General features: G+C 57.8%; 2 long non-coding RNA genes across 5 annotated transcripts in view; both read right to left on the minus strand.

Moving 5' to 3' along the window:
* The window catches only part of LOC116496427, a 37,834-nt gene extending 24,870 nt beyond the window's left edge, over positions 1-12,964 (minus strand). Inside the window, exon 1 of the long non-coding RNA XR_004254020.1 lies at positions 12,881-12,964. This is a non-coding gene — a long non-coding RNA (uncharacterized LOC116496427). The remainder of the gene's footprint in view (positions 1-12,880) is intronic.
* LOC116496426 overlaps positions 1-19,143 on the minus strand; it is a 175,116-nt gene extending 155,973 nt beyond the window's left edge. For all 4 annotated transcript variants that reach the window (XR_004254019.1, XR_004254017.1, XR_004254016.1 and 1 more), the window contains exon 1: positions 18,949-19,143. This is a non-coding gene — a long non-coding RNA (uncharacterized LOC116496426). The remainder of the gene's footprint in view (positions 1-18,948) is intronic.
* Between the last annotated feature and the right edge of the window lie 1,424 nt (positions 19,144-20,567).

Below are 20,567 nucleotides of genomic sequence, written 5' to 3' on the forward strand. Positions count from 1 at the left end.
CCACCCGGGGCTGCAGCGAGCTTCCCACCCAGTGCCAGGCCAGCCCCTTACATAAACCTAATTAGCAGGGCTCCGCTTTCCGCGCGCCAAATGGCTCCGCTAATCCTGGATTTGTTCTCCTGGAAACTAATTTAAGCGCACGGTGCCAGCCAGGCCGCTCACGTGGCGCGGGGCGAGAGCAGCCCCCAAATCTCTCTGCCCCCAGGAAGGAGCCGGTGGAGGTAGGGCAGCCTCGCACACGGCACTGCCCGTACGCATGGGTGGCACGCACTTGGGATCCTAATCCCCTAAAATGGCTCCAGAAAGATCTGCTGATAAAAAAATACAAGAATCTGAAGAGATTTGGGGAGAAAGGCAGCCCTCTGCTCCTCGCCCTCCTAGCAGCCAGGTCGTCACCAGCACTGGAGCACGGTGACACGAAACTGGTTTGTAAGAAATAAAAAGTCCCAAAAATTGACCATACAGACAGTTGTGTTTACACTCCTCTGCATTTGTTGGTGGCTTTTGGAAATTCAGGGCTGCATTTTCAAGCCTGACTCTGCACAGAAAAGGGCTACAGTTGCTTAAAAAAAAGTGAGACTACAATGAATTGACTCCGGTGTCTCCAATTTTAAGAACAAACAAGCATCTCCAAGCTTCTGCTAAACATACAGGTCCAGAAATTGGGGTCACTGGGGCTTTCCTCACTGGGGCTTAGAAGGATGCGGGGTGTCTCACACCCACCCGGGAAGCCTGGCGGTGCCCTTGGGGTTAACCAAAGCCCTTGGCCCCCCTCGCTCCCCCCTGCTGCTGATTTCGGAGGCAGGGAGCTGAGCCTGGGCTCTTTGGCAGCCCGGTCACGGAGCGGCGTGCCGGGTGCTGGCCCAACACCCCCGGCTTTCATTTCCTCCTCTCATTTCTCTGTAGTGTCCATTGAGGCGCCCTGAAGGAGAGCCTTTGAGCCAGCTCGAGAGGTAACACAAGCCCCAGGAAGGAGAGACAAAAGGGATCCCGTCCGGTCAGCAACTTCATTTCAAGTGCACGGGCTGGGGGGGGGGCCAGGAGGGGCCCCCTGGAGATCTGGTGCCCCCCCGGGATGCACCGTGCCAACCTTCATCCCCAGCCCCTTACCGAGGGCATAAATCTCACCAAAAGCTGAGCTGTGAGAGCAAAGCCCCATGAGCAAAGCCCCGTAGCCAGGCTCCAAAGCTCAGCACACGTAATTATGGGCTAATTATCTCAAGGGAGGAGGAAGGGGGGTGTTCAACCTCCCAATTCCTCGCAGCTGGGGAAGGGATAGGGGAGCACAGGGTCACCGTGCGCATCTGAGCGGCTCCTTTGGAGACAGGAGCAAAGCTGCTCCATATCCTAAAGGCATGGCTCTGGCATTACAGGACAGACCTCAATAACACGACGCATAAATTGGGCTTTAACTGAAAAATCAGGAGCTCGGGAGAGAGAGGTGGTCTTAGAGGGAAGCAGCCCCTCCAGCACTGCTCTGATTTACCCGCAGCCCCCAGCCTTAAGAGCTGAGCACAGCAGCTCCAGCCTGGGGCAAACCCCTCCGGAGCAAATCCAGCCCTGCCAGGGCTCAGGATCCAGCCCCAGCATCACCCAGAGCTGCCACCAGCCCTGCACACGAGGAGGGGCCCGGTTCCTCGGACTGGACCCTCTCGGAGGTCAGCCCCAGCGCCGCCCCTGTGCCTACGTGATGGGTTTCACAGGGCACCAGCTCGCTGCTCGGCGTTTCTCGAGCCAAGTGCGAACGTTTTCTTTCCTCCTCTGCGGAAAGGTGAAGCAAGGACAGCTGCAGCCAAGCGTCATCCAGCCTCGGAGAGCTCTGGCAGCGGCGCTCAGTTCTGCAGCAATTTTTAATTTATAACCGCGCTCACGGTAACCTCGGAGAAAGGCAGAAATTGGACTCCTAATCCCCCAAATTAAAGAGGATCCAGAAACCATCATTTGGGAGCTTTCTTCCTTCTGAGCTTTCCACTAGAGGACTTTGTTTTTGGCTAAGGAAGGTTGGCTTTCCCAGACAGCCTGAAATAAGTGTTAAATCCAACACTTCTACGCGGCTCAGCATCCCAGAAAGATCCCGAAGGCCTCTGCAAGGGAAAACCCCACCTCCTGGGCAGGCTGTCTGCGTCTCCTGGGATATTTCAGATCTTTCAGACCCGCCTTGCCCATTCCCTTGAAGCAGCAGCAGCTCTGCGAGCCTCCTCCTGCTGCCCGAGCACGAAGCCATCCGGCACCGGGGCGTTTCCAACAGACCCAGGGGCACCTGAGCCCCGCCACGGGCTCCCAAGGATGCGCTCTGAGGATGCTCCCCGCTCCTGGAGCCGTGCCTTATCGGCGGCGGCACAGCAAACGGGCAATAAACGGGCCCCCGCGGTGCCTCTGGTGCGCCACAGCTCTCACCCATCGCCGCTGCCCTCCCCGGGTGCACCCCGGGCAGGTCGGCTCGCTTTCATCCAGCGGCACCGGGTTTTGCTGAAAGCCTGGCGAGGGCTCGGGAGCGGTGGCAGAAGTGCAGGTTCAGGAGGTGCTTGGGAACTTTTCGCTCCCCAGCATCCTCCTGTTGGGCACGGGAAGGACAAGGTGGATTTTCCGCACGTGCTCCACCCTCGCTGTCCTTCCAAATGGAATTACGATGGCTGCGAGGCCCCATCACCAGTTCACACAGGCTCGACCAGACCAAAATTTCCAGCACAGGCTCTGCAGGGCACTGGGAAGACAGGACAGGGAGGGCTCAGCCCTGGCTCCGGGTGTGGGGGTGTTTCACATGGATGGAGACCACCTACCCTTAACTGCTCCCCCGTGACACGCACGGGGCCAGGTTCACCACCCGTGGCCACTCCAGGAGCTGCAGCAGAGCCCCACACATCATCACCTTGACCCTGGTGGGTGCTGGGCTCTGCTTCCTCCCCCCAGAGCCACCCACCAGAGCTCTCAGGGGACACGGGTGCCAGCTCTCCCCTCTCCAAGCAAGCAGCGACCCCCAGGAAAAAAAAAAATAAGCCAAAATAATTAAACAGCTTGGAACAAATCAAGAAAAAAAAGAAGGAAATCAGAACCTCCTCTCATGACCAGACCTTTTCCTTGACCAAAGTTTCTGAGGACGCAGCAGCATTTAACCCATTAGGCTGTCCCCAAGGGCCACCTCTGCCACCAGCGTCACCCCCTGGGCCGGTCGCACGCCCTGGCTGGGCAGGGGCTGCCCGCGTCCTTGGTGCGCACAGAGCAAGCAGCGGGTTATCTGCCCTCAGCAAACAACCAGGCCGTTAAGCACCGGGGCTGAGACAATATTTAATTACCCCGACCGTGGGAAGGGGGCAGCGAGGGGGAGGCAGAAACTGCAGGGGAAATTCCACGGCCGGAGATTAACCGGAGCTGAGAGCCAGCGCTGACAGGCTGGCAGACGGGTACGGTGCCAGCGCTGCTCGGTTAACCCGGAGAGCTCCCCGGCAGCCCCGAGGAAGGCCGGGTGCCTGCCACATCCCAAACGCCAGTAGGTGGAGAGCACAGCACCAAAACCAGCACGGGACAGTGGGGTGCTCCTCCTGCGTGGGGCTGGATCCTATTTCCCAGGAGGGCAGAGCTGCTCTGTGCCTTCTCCTGCCCTGCTGGGGGGGCTGGAGCTGTTCCTACAACACCAACCTTCAGCTCTGGATCCCCACAGCTCCATAGGGCCAGCCCAGACTTCCCCCAGACCTGCCCTTTGTCTGTGGACACCCCAAAACCTCTCCCAGCATCTCCTCCATCCCCAGCAGGCAGACAGCCTCCCCGGGCTGTCCTGCCCCACTACCAGCCCTCATGGGGTCCCCAGGGGAATTTGGCAGCCCCGGCTCACCCAAGCGATTAGGAGAGGCAGCGATGAGTTTGCATCAGACAGACAGGAATGTGCTGTGAAGGGCAGCGAGCACAGACATCAGCTGAAGGTGTTAAAGAGCCCGGCAGGTTGTTTATAACCCGCCGCCAGCGACCCATTACCCATTAATCCCCTGCCAACGCTGCTCGTTATGAGCCAGGGCTCCCACAGCCGGGTCTGAAGGGAGACCCTAAAGCACGGGGAAACTCAAGGATCCCGGTGGCACTGCCCTCTCCTCACCCCCAGAGAGGCCAAGCAGCCCTGGTCAGGTCATGGAGACCCCAAAGAGAGCTGGAGGACCACGTCCAGGGGAGGAACCCACAGCAGGATCCCGCTCCGAGGGGACCTCCTGGTGAAATCCGGGTGCTCCGTCCCAGGTCCCACCCTGGCCAGGCTCAGGATGATGCAGAGACCCACGCAGCCTCCTCCACCACCCCTGTTAGGATGCTCTCGGCAGGCCCCAACACGCTTTAAGATCAAGGTTAGATGCATTATAGAAGCAGCTCTGCCCACATTTCGGGTTGCAGGGGAGCAGCGGGAGGCTCTGCTCCTTCCTGCGCCCTACGGATGGTGCTGAGCCCCCGGGGCAGGGCTGCAGCAGGAGGGGGGGAAGCCCCCCAGCCACCACGCCCTGTCGCCTTGCTAACGCTCACACCTCCCAGAAGCAGCCAAAACCTCCTGGGACAGGTTTGGGGAGCTGCAGAGAGCAGGTTTTATTTTACGAGCATCCGGATGAGCGCGGGCCAAGAAGGGGAGGTCAGCGCCGAGCTCGCTCCACCTGTACTGACATCACAGCATCCCTCGTCTGCCAAAAAACATGGAAACAAAACACAGCCCTTACAGGGACACCCTGAGCGTGTCTGGGGCTGGGAGATGCCCCTGCAATGCTGCTGCTCAGCACCCTCCTGCCTGCGTGCTGTGCTTTGGTTTCACCCCATAGCCCGCAGTTACTCGCCAGATATTCGGTTCCCCTGCTGCCAGCACCAGCTGCTTCCCCTCAGCCAGGCCCAGCATGAGGCCACACACAAAAAAAAAGCCAGATCTGCCTCAGCAGCGATGAGCTGAGCATTTTCAGCCCCCCCTGAAACTGCCCAAGCATTTTCAGGCATTTGCTTCTCACCCCCAGTGCACCTCTCCTCAGCTCAGCCCCCAGGCAAACACCAGGGAAGGAGGAAAAAGGACAAAGCCTCGCCAGGTGGAGGTCAGGGAGGAGAAAGGGATGCTCTGAAAGGAAATGTCTTAACGGATTTGTAGTCATTGTGGTGCTTTTCTGTTCTCCTGAGGAGCCTGGATGTTCTGGATTGTCCTAAGACTCAAACCCGATGTGTTGCAGCCACAAGTTTTACACGGGGGCTCTTGAGCAACTTCTGTGACTTGCGAGTCCCAGGCTTCTTAACCAGGAGGCTTTAGGAAATCCCACCTCTAATCCCTGTGCTGCACTAGCTGCCTTTCCCTTCTGTAAAAAGGGGCTAACGCCTTCCTGCCCCACAGCACCGTGTTAACCCAGGTTTGGAGCCGCAGGTTTGGAGACGAGCCCTGCAGCACCCAGAGCTCTGGGACTGCTGCACGAGCAGCTGCTCCCCTGCTGCTTCCTTGGCATCCTCTGCCTGAGCAAACACAGGGTTCCCAGCTCTTGAGAAGGGGAAAATCACATCCAGAGACACCTGCAGGCACCGAGAGCAGGGTCAGGGCTCTGCCCGTCCTGGCCACGGTGCAGGAGGAGCAGCGCAGTCGGCTCGGGCGCCCGGCCAGACCTCGGAGGGGGCAGCTACCCGAGAAGCCTGCAGCTGCTGCAGAAGTTTTGCATTTTTATCTTTTCCTTCTCTATTTGCCATGGGAAATAAAGGCCCAACCTCCAACTCCCACTGTTTCCATCCCCAGGTGGGAACCCAGGGAGCAAACCGCCCCGCCAGCACGTGGGCACGGAGCAGCCGCGCCGCTCCCCCCAGCTGATAAAGCCCCGGGGTCCTGTTGGGCACCCCCCAAGTGGGTTTTTGTGCTCCCTGGGACTTTGTGCTCTGCTCCTGGTTCCCTCCATGGCTTTGGATAAGTTGCTTCATCCTGCAGAGCCTCCGTTTCCTCTCTTGAAGAACAAAACAGAGCCAGCCGCCGCCGTACCTGCCTGCCCAGAGGGGTTACCAGGCTGCCAGGGCTTTACAAAACTCTGAAACCATGACACAGAAAGCGTGAGAAAAGCACAGCACGAGGTTGTTTTTACGATTAAGAAACTCAGGCTGACTCACAGAGTCGAGGCGGCGTATTCCCAGAGCCCAGAGCACACACGGGGCACCCACCAGAGCAGGTCCCAAAGCAGGCACGGGGTAACGGGGACCCCGGCACCACGAGGTTCCCATCGGCACACCCCAAAGCATCCCCTGCAAGGGGGGCAATCAGGGGAGCAGCACCCCTCTGCACATAGCAGCCCCACAGCTGAACTTTCCCAGCCACATCCACAAAATGAGTTATTTTATCTCCTACAGAAAGATATCCTGAAAGCCCAGCTCGTCCTTTAGCATCTGGGGAGCGCGCCGAATTTTCCTTGCCCTTTAAATCACTTCTTCTGCCTCCCCTCCTGCCCACACCCACTCATTCAGCGCTATTTATTATTGCTACTGATTTCCTAATCTCTAGCACATGATGCAAGAACAGGGCTCGGGACAATGTTACACATTAAGACCCAGGCACAAAGCAGCGATGTGGGAAAGCTCCGCTCTGCACAATAAATAACTCGGAGAAGCAGGAGCGGGGCAGCAGGTCGCCCTCCCCCAGACAGGGGCATTTGCAGCAGGCACAGCCCAGATGGGGATGGGGAAGATGCTGGGGGTAAAACCCACGTTGCTTCTCCCTGCTCCTCTGGGACCATCTCGCATTTTCCTAATGTCCATGGCACGGGGAGCAGCTAAGTTGGACACCTCAGGGTGATCTGAGGCAAGCTGGAGCTTTCTGCCCCTCCACAAAAAGGATTTTTACCTAAAATTTAGAGGATGGTGGGACAGATAAAGGGCTTGCTGCATGCAGGCGAGTCCAGCTCTGCAGCAGCAGCCCCAGGCTCCAGCTCAGACACCAGCCCAACACCCTTTAGTTTTATATTTGTTTTATTTTGGTTTTGGCATTTACCAAAATTTGGTCCAAACCCCAACCTGCCCAGGAGCAGAGAAAAGCCTGAAAGTAAAGCAAAGGACCTGCAGAAGACGAGGTCAATAAAAGGACCTGCAGAGCCCTGGTGCCGTTCCTGCAAATCCAGCAAAGCTTCAAAAGGGACAGCGAGCCACAGAGCTTGGTGGCCAAAAGACGACAGCAACAAAACCCCTGGAAGAAGCCAGGCACGGCATGATGAAGGAAAACAAAGCAGAAAGAACAGAGGGAGGGAGAGGGCAAGGGCACAGGATGGAAAAGGAGAGCAGGATCTGCTTGGAGCACGCTCTGCAGCCCGCTGCTGAAACTTCCCGCTTGTGTGCCAGGCACTCACGAATACTAATCAGAACTGAAAAAATACCAAACAATTAGGAAGGAAAGTCTCTTGGCAGGGTTTCTCCTGGAGACGTCGGGCTGGTTTTGTTTATGAGCTAGAGGAAGTGGTAACCGCTCCTGTTTGTTCTTCTGAAGAAAAGAGAAAGCTTCAGTGCTTTAATTTCTCCGCTGAAAACCCTGGAGATTTCGCCTTAAACGGATCGGAATGGCCGATCTAGATTCGCCCTCCGCCTTTTGTTACGGGCAAATATTTTAGTCATTTTCTCCCTCCCCTTCTGCGTGGGGAAAGAAAGGGACGGCGGGCACAAAGCAGGCAATTTTGCTCCCGGAAAATATCAATGAAAAGAGCATCCCGGGGGCCGAGGGCGCAGCGCAGTCCCGAGGAGATGCCCTGGGCAGATGCACCCCGAGGAAGGGCAAATATATACACCCCAAACCCCCTCTGCATTATAAAGGCATGCGAGGGAAGGCACAGAGAGCCGAGATAAAGGTTGCAAAGAGGCGCAGAGCAAGGCCAGGAGGGTGCCAGGACGGATTTACCCCAGGACACAGCTTCCAGCTCAGCCGCTGCAGGGTGCCCACACAACCACTTCATTTAGGTCTCAAGAAAGCCACATCAGGAGGGTTTGAGCTCGCATCTGGGCAAATTAAAGCGGGTTTATCGCGGTTTGTAACAGCAAGCAGAAGGCACGAGGCGTGCAGGGAAGGAGCACGGCGTGGTGGGCAGAGGCAGGTCCTGCCTTGAGGAAAAGCAGGTCCCAGGACAGAGCCACAGCCTGGCCTCGTGCCTTCCTCACCCAGAGGCAGAGGGGTGCTGGAGCCCACGGCAGCGTGAGAACAAAGCTCGTGAGCCTGTCCCCGGGGGCATCGGCTGTCAGGGGCCTTGAAAGCCTCTGCTCGGCGGCCAGGGGACTGCTGAGCATCACAGCACCACAGGCAAGCTGTGAAACCCGGGGCACAAAAAGCCCAGAGCTTTTGGGAAGTTGGGTGCAGCACCAAAGCGCGCTCGCCATGGAAACCCAGCCCTGGGGCCGGTGGCACCGCTGGAATTTGAGGTTGGCTCTGGCTGTGGAGGAGGCAGCCCCAACAGCAAAACCTTTCAGTGTGAATGGTGCCCACCCAGCAGTCTGTAGCTGCTCTGGAAGTGCTTTTCCAGAGCCAAAATGTGCGGGTTTGTCCAGCAATAACTCACCCGCTTCCAGACAGCACGATGTGGAAGCGCAGGGCCAGGCAGGGCTCCCCACCCCTCTTTTCCTGGGGAGCTGGAGAAGGCAGGGGAGGGAAGATGAGGAGGGGAGAGGCAGAGCAGGAACCTTCCCAGTGGGTTTTCTCTGGGGGATGCAGTAAATCAGGCCATCCCTGGGTCAGCAGGGCAGCTCCAGGGATGCTGTGCACGTGGCATGGTCAAACCAGGTTGGGGTGGCCGATGCCTCCGCATCATACCCCAAATTTGCTCATTACCCAAGCAACAGCCGCTTGCTCTCCCGGTGCCCTCCTGCCCTGATGCCCTGACCCAATTCCCAGGGCCATGCCCCGGGGAAAATCCCAAGTTACCAAGCGAGGTGTCCTCAGGACCAGCCCTGCCCTCGGCACCCACTTTTCCAGGTCTCACTCAGGGATCTGAAGCTTTTCAGACAAGAAACCTGTTAAGCTGGATGTGCCAAGAGGTTTTGACTAAAGCCAGATTCACAGGGTCACGCTCACAGCCCCAGAATTTTTTGCTCCCCAGCCTCGTCCCTCATTGCCCTGACACCCTGCTCTCCGTGTACTGGACATGAACAAGCATCCCTGAGGTTAGGAACTGCTGGTTGCCCACAGAGCTTGAGGCAATGAGGCACAGGGGTCCCTACATGGCCCTGCAGAGCCCCATTTGGGCACCCACAGTCACTGGAGAAACACTCTTGAAAGATTTACTTTGGGTCTCCAAGCACCACTGTGCACTCCCAGCAGCTGCCCACCACCCATCACACCCTGCAGCACAGTGCAAGGAGGATGCTCCCGGCCCGCAGTCCCTTTTCCCTTATGCCCTGCCTCGAAAAAAAATAAAAAAAATAAAAAAAAACCTTTTCCACCCCAAACCAGGCTCCCGGGGCAGCCTCGCTCCCAGCGGCGGAGCCACAGTGCCACCCAGCGGCAGCGCCGCCCTCCTGCTGCGCTCCGGGCACGGCAGGGGTGGGGGGCACCTCGCTGAGACCCCCCCGGGCCGGCCCCGTCCCTGGCTGGAGCAGCCCCGACACCCCCCGGCCCGGGGATGCTGCGCGCCCCCGGGGGCGCACAAGGGAACGAGGGCGCACGGGGTAGGGAGCAGAGGTGGCTCCTGGTAGGGGTTGGGGGTGTCGTTTTTCCTGCCCTAATAACCCCCCCACGTCTTACAGTCGGCCCTGCTTCTTGCTCTGAGCATCCGGGAGGAGCTGGGGCAATAAAATCACCCCTCGAATATGCACCAGGGGTGCGGGGAGCCCCTCCGGGCAGAAAATGCCCTCTCCCCCAGACCAAACCCCCCGAGTTACTGCAGATATTTATAGGAGGGGGGGAAAAGCAGAAGAGGGAAGGACCAGGACTGCCCCAAAGACGTTCTGCAGCCACCCAGGGTGATCCCAGCTGGGGCTGTCTGTGTGCAGCCCTCCCCGAGTTTGGGCATTCAGCACCTGCAGCTCTTGGGGCCCAGCAAACAGCCCTGCCCCAGCAGAGCCAAACCAACCTCCCGAGGCAGAAGGAGAGATTGCAGGAAGGGGAACACGGGGAGATGTTCTCCCACCTCCCAGTCAAGCATCACTAAGCATCAGACACAAGAAGCCTTGCTCACACTTTCTCCTAACCTCAGTTTTGTTTGCATGGGTTTTGTACGCTTTTTTTTGCCTTGGAGTTTTTTTGTGGTTTGGTTTGTTTGCTATGGGTATTTTGTTTGATATTCGGGTTTATTTCTTTGGGGGCTTTTTGTTTGTTTCAAGCAGAGATTCACCTTAGAAAGCTGCTGGATGAAACTAAATCCGTGCTGTTGTTCCCTTAACATGATCACGTTTGACCAGGGTGAGCATACTGTGGTCACCTTCTCGTTTCTCCCACCCTCTGAAGTGCCTAAAATGGACCAAACCTACTGAAAACCCCACATAACCCACCTCAGATAACAACCCCAGGCCCACACCCCACTCATTCCCTCTCCCCTTTCTCCTCCGACCCCCCAGCACCGCACCACCCACAGCAGCAGAACCCAAAGGGGGGGCACAGTGAGAGTGCTGCTGTCCTACAGCCCACCCTGGGAGCCCCACAGCCGGGGGGGGAGCTGCAGAATCTGCCCCTTTCCGAGTCTGGGACTGAGGTTTCCGAGCCCCGTGCGGGGGGGGGATGCTCGGGGGGTCCCTGCCCTGCGCTCCGCTACCGGCAGGCGGCAGCGCGCACCCGAGCGCAGCGCCACGGGACGGGTCCGGAGCCCGCTTGTCCCGGGATGTGCTGGCCCCGGAGCTTGAGAAAGGTGAGGAAGTGTCCCCCCGCCACCAAGGGACAGGCCACGGGTCAGTGTGCGTGGTGGGGTGTTGTGATTTAGGTCACGTTAAAGGGTTTGTGCTGCTTGGAGCTGGAGGAAGGGATCGCTGGAGTAGGATTCCCGTCTGTCCTAGGGGATCCAGAATGTGCAGAGCCAAACAGGGCCAGATACCACCATGAGAGCCATGAGGACATCACCAGCGGCCTCCCAGGATGGTGACAGCTCCCCAGGGCAGCCACAGTCCCAGCAGAGCCAGCAGGACTCTGTGCAGTCACTGTGCACTGAGGAGAGCCACCGAGCTGACAGCCCAGGCACTCATTCACATTCATCCCTCAAACAGAGGAAGATGCCACAGCAAGGCGAAGCACCGAGCTGCTTTGTGCTGGTTTGGGGTGGAAATCTCCACCTCACCTTAGCCCAGGGAGCTCAGCACTACCAGCAAGAGGGCGTGCGTGCTCGTCCCTCCTCCCCGTGCTTCCAAAGCAGGGATGCAAGCAAGAGCTTGGTACTTTCAGATGCTCAACAAGGGAAAACTCACAGTCCCAAGGGCCTGCGGAGAGGCTGAGACGTGTAACAGCTCCACTCAGGCCCAAGGGAAATTGATTTGAACAGCCCAGCCCCGTTCAGCTAGCTGGGAGTTCGCAGTGCTAAACAAATCAGCCACCTGCCTCCTCTCCAGTGTGCGTTTTCCTTCTCCATCCATCCTGACAAGCACCCAGCTGGCAGAGCCGTCTCTGGGGAAGGCTCAAGCACATCCTCTGGGGTTCCCACTCAGCAAGAGGGAAGATCAGCACCTTTACACCTCCGCTGCTCCTTTTAACCACCCTGCTAGGGTGCTGCAGGACACAGCCACAGCCACACCGCCCCTGAACGGAGCCCAGCACAGACCCCACAGCCCTGCCAGCCCCCACCGGGCTCTTTTGGGGCTGATCAAACACCAGCAAGCAGGAACACAGGAGCCCTAGCCCAAAACAGAAGTGTGCTTTAGAAGTCTGCTTTAAAAGTCCTCCACAGCAGGCATTTCCCTTCTGTTCATCACATTTCTCAGCCTCAGTACCCCAGGCCAACCCCCCCCTCCAGGAAAACACACCAGAACGCAGTCCATGCAGGGTGAAACACAGCAAATCTCCAAGAAAGTCACCCTAAGAAAGCCATTTCTGCTCTGTGCCCCAGAAATCAGCGGACCCTGAGGCTGGAGCCATCCCTCCAGGATAACACCAGAGGGAGAGGTGCTTTGGGGCGCAGACCCCCAAGAAAACACCAAACTGCACCCGCAGTGCCCCCCAGGACAGGACAACCTCCCTCTTCCCCAGTTCATTCTCCACCCAAGAGAGAAATGACCACCCTTATTCTTCATCCTCCCAGGCTAACACAGAGCCACAGCTACTCCACAGAGCCCCTGGGCATGATGCTGAGAGGTGTGCCCACAGCATCAGTGCAGATGCAAGCCCCCCCCTCTCCAAAAACCAAAGCCCTGGCATCATTTTCCAGCAGTCCCCTGCCTTCCCCAGCATTTTTGGTTTCAGGGAGGCTCACAGCTCCACTCCAGAGGGAGCGTGGCCACTTCCAGCTCATCCCCTGCACCAGCTCAGGACCGGGATCCCCCCCAGTACCCCTGAGACAGGCTGCACATTGTTCCCAGTAAGCCTCACAAACGGCAGCTCCCCTGCATGGCCCAGCACCGGTGGCTTCAACAGGCTTTAAAGTGCAGAAAAGCAGCGGGGTGCCTCCGCTCTGGGGAAGGAAAGAAAGAAAAACCTGCTTGTGGGCTGCCCCACTTCAACTCCCTTGTCCATCAGTAACTCCAGGGAGAAAGCTCTCATTTGGGATGAGATTTCAGGCTTTAGATGGGGCTAAAAATTGGTGGCTTGATTGAAATAGGAGGGAAAAGCCAAATCAAGCTTCCAGAGCTATCCCCTACCTCCTCCCCTGTTTACCCTCAAGCAGCAGGTAACTGGATTTGGCATTTTCCCAAATGTGGGGAAAAACACACCTTAAAGAAGCCAGCTTTAGCTCCACAGGAAGGCTTTTTTCCCCCTTAAAAAAGAAATAAAGAAAAGCAGGTATTCTTCACTCACCTAAGACCAGCGGGACTTGTCCTACACAGGTGCACGGACTCCATCCTCCTCCAAAGAGCCACGGTGTTGAAGGAAGCAGCCCAAAAAAAAAGAGAGGGGGCTCTGAGCCCTGGGCTGGAGCTGCTGCTTCCCCACATCTGGGCAGTTTCATGCAAGAAAAGCAGCTCCACGAGATCCACAAAAACCGCTGCACCAGCAGGACGATGCCAAGAGCAATAATCCACCAGATTTGGGGAGAAGCAGGTGTCCGTGGCCTTCAGGCAGCAAGGCTCGCTCCCAGACGGAGGCAGAAGGGAGCATCCAAACCCCTCCACAGTCCACGAGGGCTCCAGACTCTTGAGATCCCAAAGAGAAACATCCCAGGGCAAATCCTCCTGCTCAGGACTGTCTGCTTGGCTGAGGAGAAGTCCCAAGCCTGCACGTGTTCAGGCTGATTGCTCCTTCTCACTTCTAGGCACGAAGACACTCCAGCAGCTATTGCATCTGCCCCTTTCAGCAGCAGAAAGGTGCCAAAACGTGCAGAGAAACAAGTGTCAGGACAAGGGAACGGCTCAGCCAGCCTGCACCTTGTCCTCCAGGCGTGCTGCCAGCTGCAGGAGCAGGGGGGCACCGAGCACATCCCACGCACAGCCGAAATATTCCCAAATTCAGTGTTCAGAGGGGCACAGCACAGGAGTTCCCGTGGTGGAGAGCAGCTCCATCAGACGATTCTCAGCTCATTTTCCTGTCCCAGTTCTCCCAGTAGCCATGCTGGTTTGACCTTCAGCCGAAATCCACACGCAGGAGGGGACATCGCTTCCTCGCAGGGCACCCCATCTCCATGGCACAGCAGGGCAGGGAGACGAATCCTCCAGTGCTGCAAGGATTTCCTAATTAAATTAAATAAGCACCTGCAGCCGGGAACCAGCCCGCAGCAGCTGTGCTGAGCTCTCCTGAAGGTCAGCTGGAAACCAGGAGCCCTTGGAAAGCAGGAGGTGGCTGAGCACAGCCCCCCGCTGCGCCTCACCTCTCCAAAAAGGGAACCAAAAAAAAAACCACCAAAACACCATCCCAGTGACCAGCAGGCACGCAGGATGGGGAATGCTCTTTAGGATATATTCTGATTTACAGCTCGTGCACCAGGTCCAGGCTCGCCCAGCGCCGCCTGCGCGCTCACAGCCCCATTAGGGACGCGTCAGCCCCGCTCCGTTTAGGGCGCTGCTGCTCGCCGGCACAAAGTCCGTATTTGTTTCCCCCGCAGGGGTGGAAATAAAGGGGGTTTTGTGTTTTCTTCCTCTTCTCTTTGCAGGCTGGAGTGAGTTTATTTGACACTCCGGCACTCTTTGTGAGCTGAGTGCCCGGGGATAAATGCTACCCTTAAGAGTTACTTGGCGTTAGACAGAGGGACCCTCTTCAGAGGAGAATGGGGGCTTGTTGGGATGGGGCGGGGGGGGCGCGGGGAGGGGGCCTATGGAGCCCTCATAGAAGGGTCTCTGTCCTGGGCCACAATAGAGCGAATTCTTAAAGATACCGGGAGCTGAAAGGAAGGAAGGAACTCTCCTCCCTTTTAAAAAGGATTTTCAGGAACAATTGAAGAAGCTGTAAGAAGGGGGGCATTATTCCCCATCCAGGCTGCCCGGCTGGCCAGCCCCCCTCCCCCTGTGACACGGGGACACCCAGGAGGCAGTGCCACTGCCACCACCCCGACCCCAGAGATGTGACCCCAAGCCAGGGGCCAGGAGCAGGACACCACTGTGCTGCCAGCAAATGCTGCTGGGGAGCTGCAGCTTGGCACCAAGCGACCCCAAACGCTTTCAGTGACCGATTCCAGCTCTTTCTACCCCATTTCTGCTGGTGACCAAGTCTCCCCCGAAGCACAGCTGGGCAGGATGCTCATGTACATTGCTGAGCATTGCAGCACCCCTGGCATCTCACAGCAGCAACCACAGCCCCACACAGCAGGCAGAGGCCACCCTCCAAGGCTGCTTTCGGTGGAGGTGGCAGCACTCGGCCACAGGTCCCACCTGGGACACCCAGCGAGAGCCGAGCAGGGTTTTTCTTGTCTCAGAAGCACCAAAAAAGCAGCTACCAGCTTTAATTCCTGGAGCTTACTTCCAGACCCATTGTATCAGAGGCAGACATTTGGCCACGCTGCCAAGGAACGAGCCCGGTGGCCTCTTGGTGTCACTGGCACCCCAGGTCCCAGCCGCTGGCAGCGGGTTCCTCCCCAGCAGTGCCACCTACCCAGAGGTGAGCAGTGGGGTGCCACCTGCCAAAAAAAACACACAATCCTAAACCCACAGATCCTAAAGGAGAGGTCCCTGCACCTCCTGGCATGAGCCCACGCACAAGTGACTTTTCCCCCATCAGCTTAGGAAAAGGTTTCCAGAATTGAGACCCACTCAGCTTCAGCTGGGAGACCTGAAGGGGACTCCGGTGCCACCCGGGGAAGGAAGGGATGCTGCCACCCCAGAGCAGCCTCCTCCTGACCCGACGCATTCAAACCATTCACAGCAGCACTGCAAAGCTGGACCAAAGCCCTCAGACACCAACGTGCACCATGCAGCCACCTTTTGGCCCTGAGGACGCATTTGTGTTGCCTTAGGGGTTGTCTTGGAGTGCAGTGGGAACAGAGCCACTGCTGTGCGCTCCCTCTGTGATACCACGGGTGTTGCAGCTGTACCAGACACAGCTCCCATCCCCTTCCAGGGAGAAGAGCTGGGAAAATAAAAAAAAAAAACTGCAGGAGGAAGCCTGGCTAGGTAACATTTGCTCCTGATCTGAAACCCATTCCAGGCTTCATTTTTGCAGGAAAGCTGCACAGCCACCCAGGGATCCAAGAGATTTATTTAAAGGCTTAGGTTTTAGCCCTCCAAAAATCATCTGTGGCTTGGCAGCCAGGGCCAGCCAACTGCAGGAGAAGCGTTACCTCCCTGGCATGGGTGCAGCCAGGGCTGGGGTCCTCACCATCAGCTCTGCCTGGGAGAAGCCACTTGTGGATAACCCAGGAGCAAGAACCACCCCAGCCCCATCCATCCCAGCCCCTTTTCCTCTTGCAGGCAGCTCTGCCTGCAATTCAGCTGCTGCCACAGGGGGGAAAAAACCCAAAAGGAAGACAGGAGAACCCTGCAGCTCCGAAACCAGGCTACGGAGCAGGACACGAAGCCAGGCTCTGTCCCCAGGGACTAATAAGGCACCGCGCTGTAAACCCTCATCTCCTGTTAAGAGTTTTCATCAAAACCGAGCAGAATTTATTAGGGAGCTACAGGACATCATAAAAGTGTTTTCACACCGTGTTTACACCATCACGGGGGGCTTTATGCTGCCATTTGCCCCTTCGTTACTTTTTTTTTTTTTTAAATACATCTTTCTGATGAAATAAGCTGTCCCGAACAAGGCTGCCCTTTGTGAGGCAGTTATAACTTTCTGGCCGGCCTCGGTAACTGGCAAAACCTTGTGCTTTTCTTGCCCTCTCTTTTGTTGCTTCTCCCTCCTGTTCAGAGTTCAAACAAACAAAAAAAAAAAAACCACAGCAAGCTGCATTGTGCCGCTGGCATTATCCCCACATTGTCTGGGGCGACGGGAGCTGGAGGGAGGGGGAGCCCTTGTGGCCAAAGACATTTGATCTCCTAAAATTTAAGGCTCTCATCATTCCCGTTACAGAAGAACCCCTGGACAGAAAAGCTGGAGTCTAAAACCCTCCGCAGGCCAGATAAACCAGCCGCTGCTGGAGAAGCCCCATCTCCAAGGAGAAGCGATGCTGCTGCACTAAATAGATTTGAAGCCAGGCACAGGAGGAATGCACACCAGGGTCCAGCCCGCAGAGGAGGCAGGTCTGAGCCCAGGCTTCCAGGTTTCCCAGCTGCACTTCACAGCAGACAGCAGCTTTGGCTTCAGAAAGGCTCAGGACCCAGCACCAGTCCACAGCACCCCCCAGTCCCAGTTCTGCAGCGCGCTGAGCCCCAAGTCGGGCACATACAGATGAGATGGGTACCCAAGCATTTCAGGGACTACCCCTAAAAACCCCACAGCACGCAGCTGAATTTAGAGCTGTTTTCTAACAGTTTGTGATGCCCACTGCCATGCCTGTGACCGCCAGCCCTCCCTGTCCCAGGGCATCCCTCCTCTCCCAGCCCCTAAGGAGCGATTCCACCTTCCCCACCCCACAGCTCCCACACGGGGTCCTGCACTGGGGGCAGCCCCAGCTGGTTGGGTGAGCCTGGGGGCTAGGAATTAGGTCCTGGCAAAGCCCAGAAGATTTGTGGTCGGATCATTAGGTCACCTCTCCCACATCCCCATCGCTGCAGGCAGGGAGAGCCGTGCCAGACCCACCAGCACCCATTTACTGGAGGCTCAGAGGTGGCCACCAGTGACACCAGCATCCCAGCACCTGAGCCCTGCAGAGAAACAGGAGGACACAGACCCCATCCCAAAAGCTGGGGGCTTCCCCGTGCCCCCCAGCGAGCTGGTGCCGTGCAGAGACCAAACGCCCAGGAGACACCAGGAGAGGAATGCTGCTGGAGATAACAGAGTTCACTTCCTCCTGCCCGTGAAAGGAGGGGATTGTACTCCTCTCCGCGGCTGTTAGGCTCGCAAAGTGCCTTTGCACTTTCGGTTCCACACCCTCAGCCCAGCAGAAATCCATCTCCCCATCACCGGGGGGCTGCAGAGCCCCCGCCAGAGGAGCTCAGCCTCACCGCCAGCCGGGAGCGCCCCACAAAAGGCTGCCTCCAACACCCCAAATTAAATTTGGGGGTGCCACATCTCAGGCTGCCTCCTGTTTTACACAACTGCCTTTAAGTGAAGGGCAAAACCAAGCAGTTTCAGCTCTTTTTGCAGCAAACCCTTTGAAAGAGGAGAGCACAAGTGTTGCAACACCCCCCTCACCCCACAGCTCTGCCCGGTCAGCACAGGTGGGACCCCACAGCTGCGGGGGGGTTGAGGTGAACAGGGGAAACAGGTGAAGGTTTTTCCCACCCATCCCTTATTTTTGAGGGAACTGAGAACACTGATAGCCCCAAAACATCACCCCGAAACATCACCTGCCTGGCAGCAGGCAATTAATTTGGGGAGGAAGGGGTCCCCAGATGGTTTTTCAGCCTCTGGGAGTTAATTTCCCCTGGGAATTGCCCCCAGAGGCACAGCTCCCTCCTTCCCAAGTCCTGAGCCACCACCCACAGCCCTCTCCCCCTGCTTTCATCCCCCCCAGCTGTGACCGTGCTTATTAAAAGATGTCTCAATTAGCAAGGGAGCCGGGCAGCCCCTCTGCTCTCCAAACCCTTCTCAGGGAGCGCGCTCCAAGCCGGCAGCGAGCAACCCCAAAAACATCTGGGCACCAAAAGCACCTCCCGGTTATACCAAACCTCAAACATCCTTCCCCAAAAGGAGCATCCCTCCTCAGGGCAGCGCTGTCCTCCCCGTGCCGGGTCCCCAGGAGCAGACAGCACCGATTTCTGTCTCACCTAGTGGGGTCTTTTTGTTGTAGCAAGCAAAATTATTATGTGTTTTTTTTTTTTTTTTTTTTTCATATTTTTTCCAGTGTTTTCACCAAAGTGCTGTTGTGCATCACACGTATCTCACATCACCACCCCCCAGTCAAGTGTTCCCCGCTCAGGGCAGGCAGCTCCAGAGGCTGGGGAGACCCCCAGGGACCCCCGCTAGGGCTGGGGAAGGGGCTGTGCGCCCCCAGGACGCCCCCCCCCCTTTTACACCTCCAGGCACCTGCCCGCAGCGCGCCCAGGGCGCGGAGCCGCCGGGAGCCTTTCTAAGGAGGGTTTCCAAGGAGAGGAGAAGGGGGAAAAAAATCATCAAAAAAATAAATAAAATCGGGAAAATCACCACCCGCACGGCTTCTCTTCGAGAAAACACAACCCCCTCCCTCCCCCCCCCAAATCCTCCGCGATCGTCCCCGAGGAGCAGCGGGCGGGGAGGGGGCGATGGGGGGATGCTGGGGGGGGACCGGCACAAGGGGGGGGACCCCCTGCCCGGCTCAGCCCCCCCCACACCCGATAACGGCCCCTGGGGGGTGCTCCGAGAGGCTGCCGATACCCAACCGGACCCCCCCCCCGACCCCCCCATGCCGAACCTACCTCCTGCGGGCCGAGCCTCCCGGCATCGCCATCCTCATCTTCATCATCCTCATCTTCATCCGTACCCACAGCCCCCGGGGGGTCCCGCTTCCACCTCCCTCGATAGCGGGGGGGCTCTGGGGTTATATTGGAGGGGGGGGGGGGAAGGAAACCAAGCAGGGACCCGGGGATGCTCCGACTGCTGCGGCCGGGCCATTGCCCCCCTTATAAAGTCCGGCAGCGGGCGGCGCGGCTCCACGGGACTTGTAGTTCCTCCCCCCGGGCTGGGAGCCGCCCCCCTCCCTCCCCCTGGCCCTCCCCCTGGCTGTCCGTCCGTCTGTCCGTCTGTCCGAACCGGGGGGGTGCCCGTCCTGCACGGGTGTTGGGGTCCCGACCCCAAAGCCTGAGGGTTTTGGGGGGTGCCGGGGGTCGCATCCAGCCCGACCCCCCCCAGGTTATCCAAGCCCTCGTGGGCAGGATTTGGCCCCAACCCGCTGGGTAAATGAGTAACCCCCCCCCCGGGGGCTTAGCACTGAGCCCAAGCGTTATTGCTCCGTTTTTGCTCCAAGTTATTGCTCCGTTTAATTATTGTCCCAATTATTAATTTGACTTAATCATTAACCCGCCCGCGGAACGAAGGGGGCAATTAACCGCGCCGCTGTGACATCCAGGCTCATTTAGGGCCCCTTCTCGCAGGCAAAGTCACCTGAAGGTCCCCAAGGGCTGGGTCCTTCCCTGGGCTCTTCCCTGCAGCCCCATTTCGCAGCCCCAATTTTGTCGGGTGCAGGAAAATGCCCCAAAGGAGACCCCATGCAGGTGGCAGCAGGAGGGCGAACACCTCCGTGCCCGGTGCCGGATGAGTTTTGGTTAGGGTGAAGGGTACAGAAGGTGCTGGGGGGGTGACCCCACATTTTCCTCATCCCAGGGGGTTCAATTTGGCTCAGAAATCCCCCATTTGGCTGCAGGATCCCGGCGCCTTCCCACCTGCACCAAACTGGGATTTTTCCTCCCACCCGCAGGAGTGAAAACCCCAGGAGTTTTCTAGGACAAGGGGGCTGCGGGAGAAGGAAGGCGAGAGAAGGGAGGAAAAAAAAAAAAAAAAAGTCCTCCTGGCAGGTTTTCAGCCGGAGTGGAAATGCTTCCCTTCCCTAAATTGCTTCGAGGCCAGATGAATTTCTTGAAGAAACCACAGCCCAAAAGGCTGCACAAGTCCCATTGTTGTGCTTGTGCTGGCTGCGCGCTGAAGGAGGGAAAAGGTCATCGTTTGTGGTATATTAAAAAGGGGGAAAAAATATTATTTTGGTGCTGTGGAGGGGGCTGTGCTGTTTTTTCATCCCCCCCTGTTCTGCAAATTCAAACCTGTTTGGTGAGCACCCGGCTGCAACAACGCTGGGAAAAGGGCTTGTGCGTGGCTCTGCTGCAGCCCCCACGTCCCCCCCAAGTGTCCCCAAGTGTCCCCAAGCCCCCTCGTGTCCCCTTGTGTCCCCCAGCCCTTCTCTGGCCCCGTTCGTGGGGTGCAGCCGGTGCCGAGGAGCGGCTCCGGGTCCCGGTGCCGTGGGCGAGCACGGCGCTGCGCCTCGGCAAGTCCCTGCAGATTCGGGGCCGAGCGGGCGAAGCGTTGTCTGCCTGGCGGTGGGATG

Source organism: Aythya fuligula, chromosome 18 (assembly GCF_009819795.1).
Source record: "Aythya fuligula isolate bAytFul2 chromosome 18, bAytFul2.pri, whole genome shotgun sequence".
In the NCBI taxonomy this organism is placed as follows: domain Eukaryota; kingdom Metazoa; phylum Chordata; class Aves; order Anseriformes; family Anatidae; genus Aythya; species Aythya fuligula.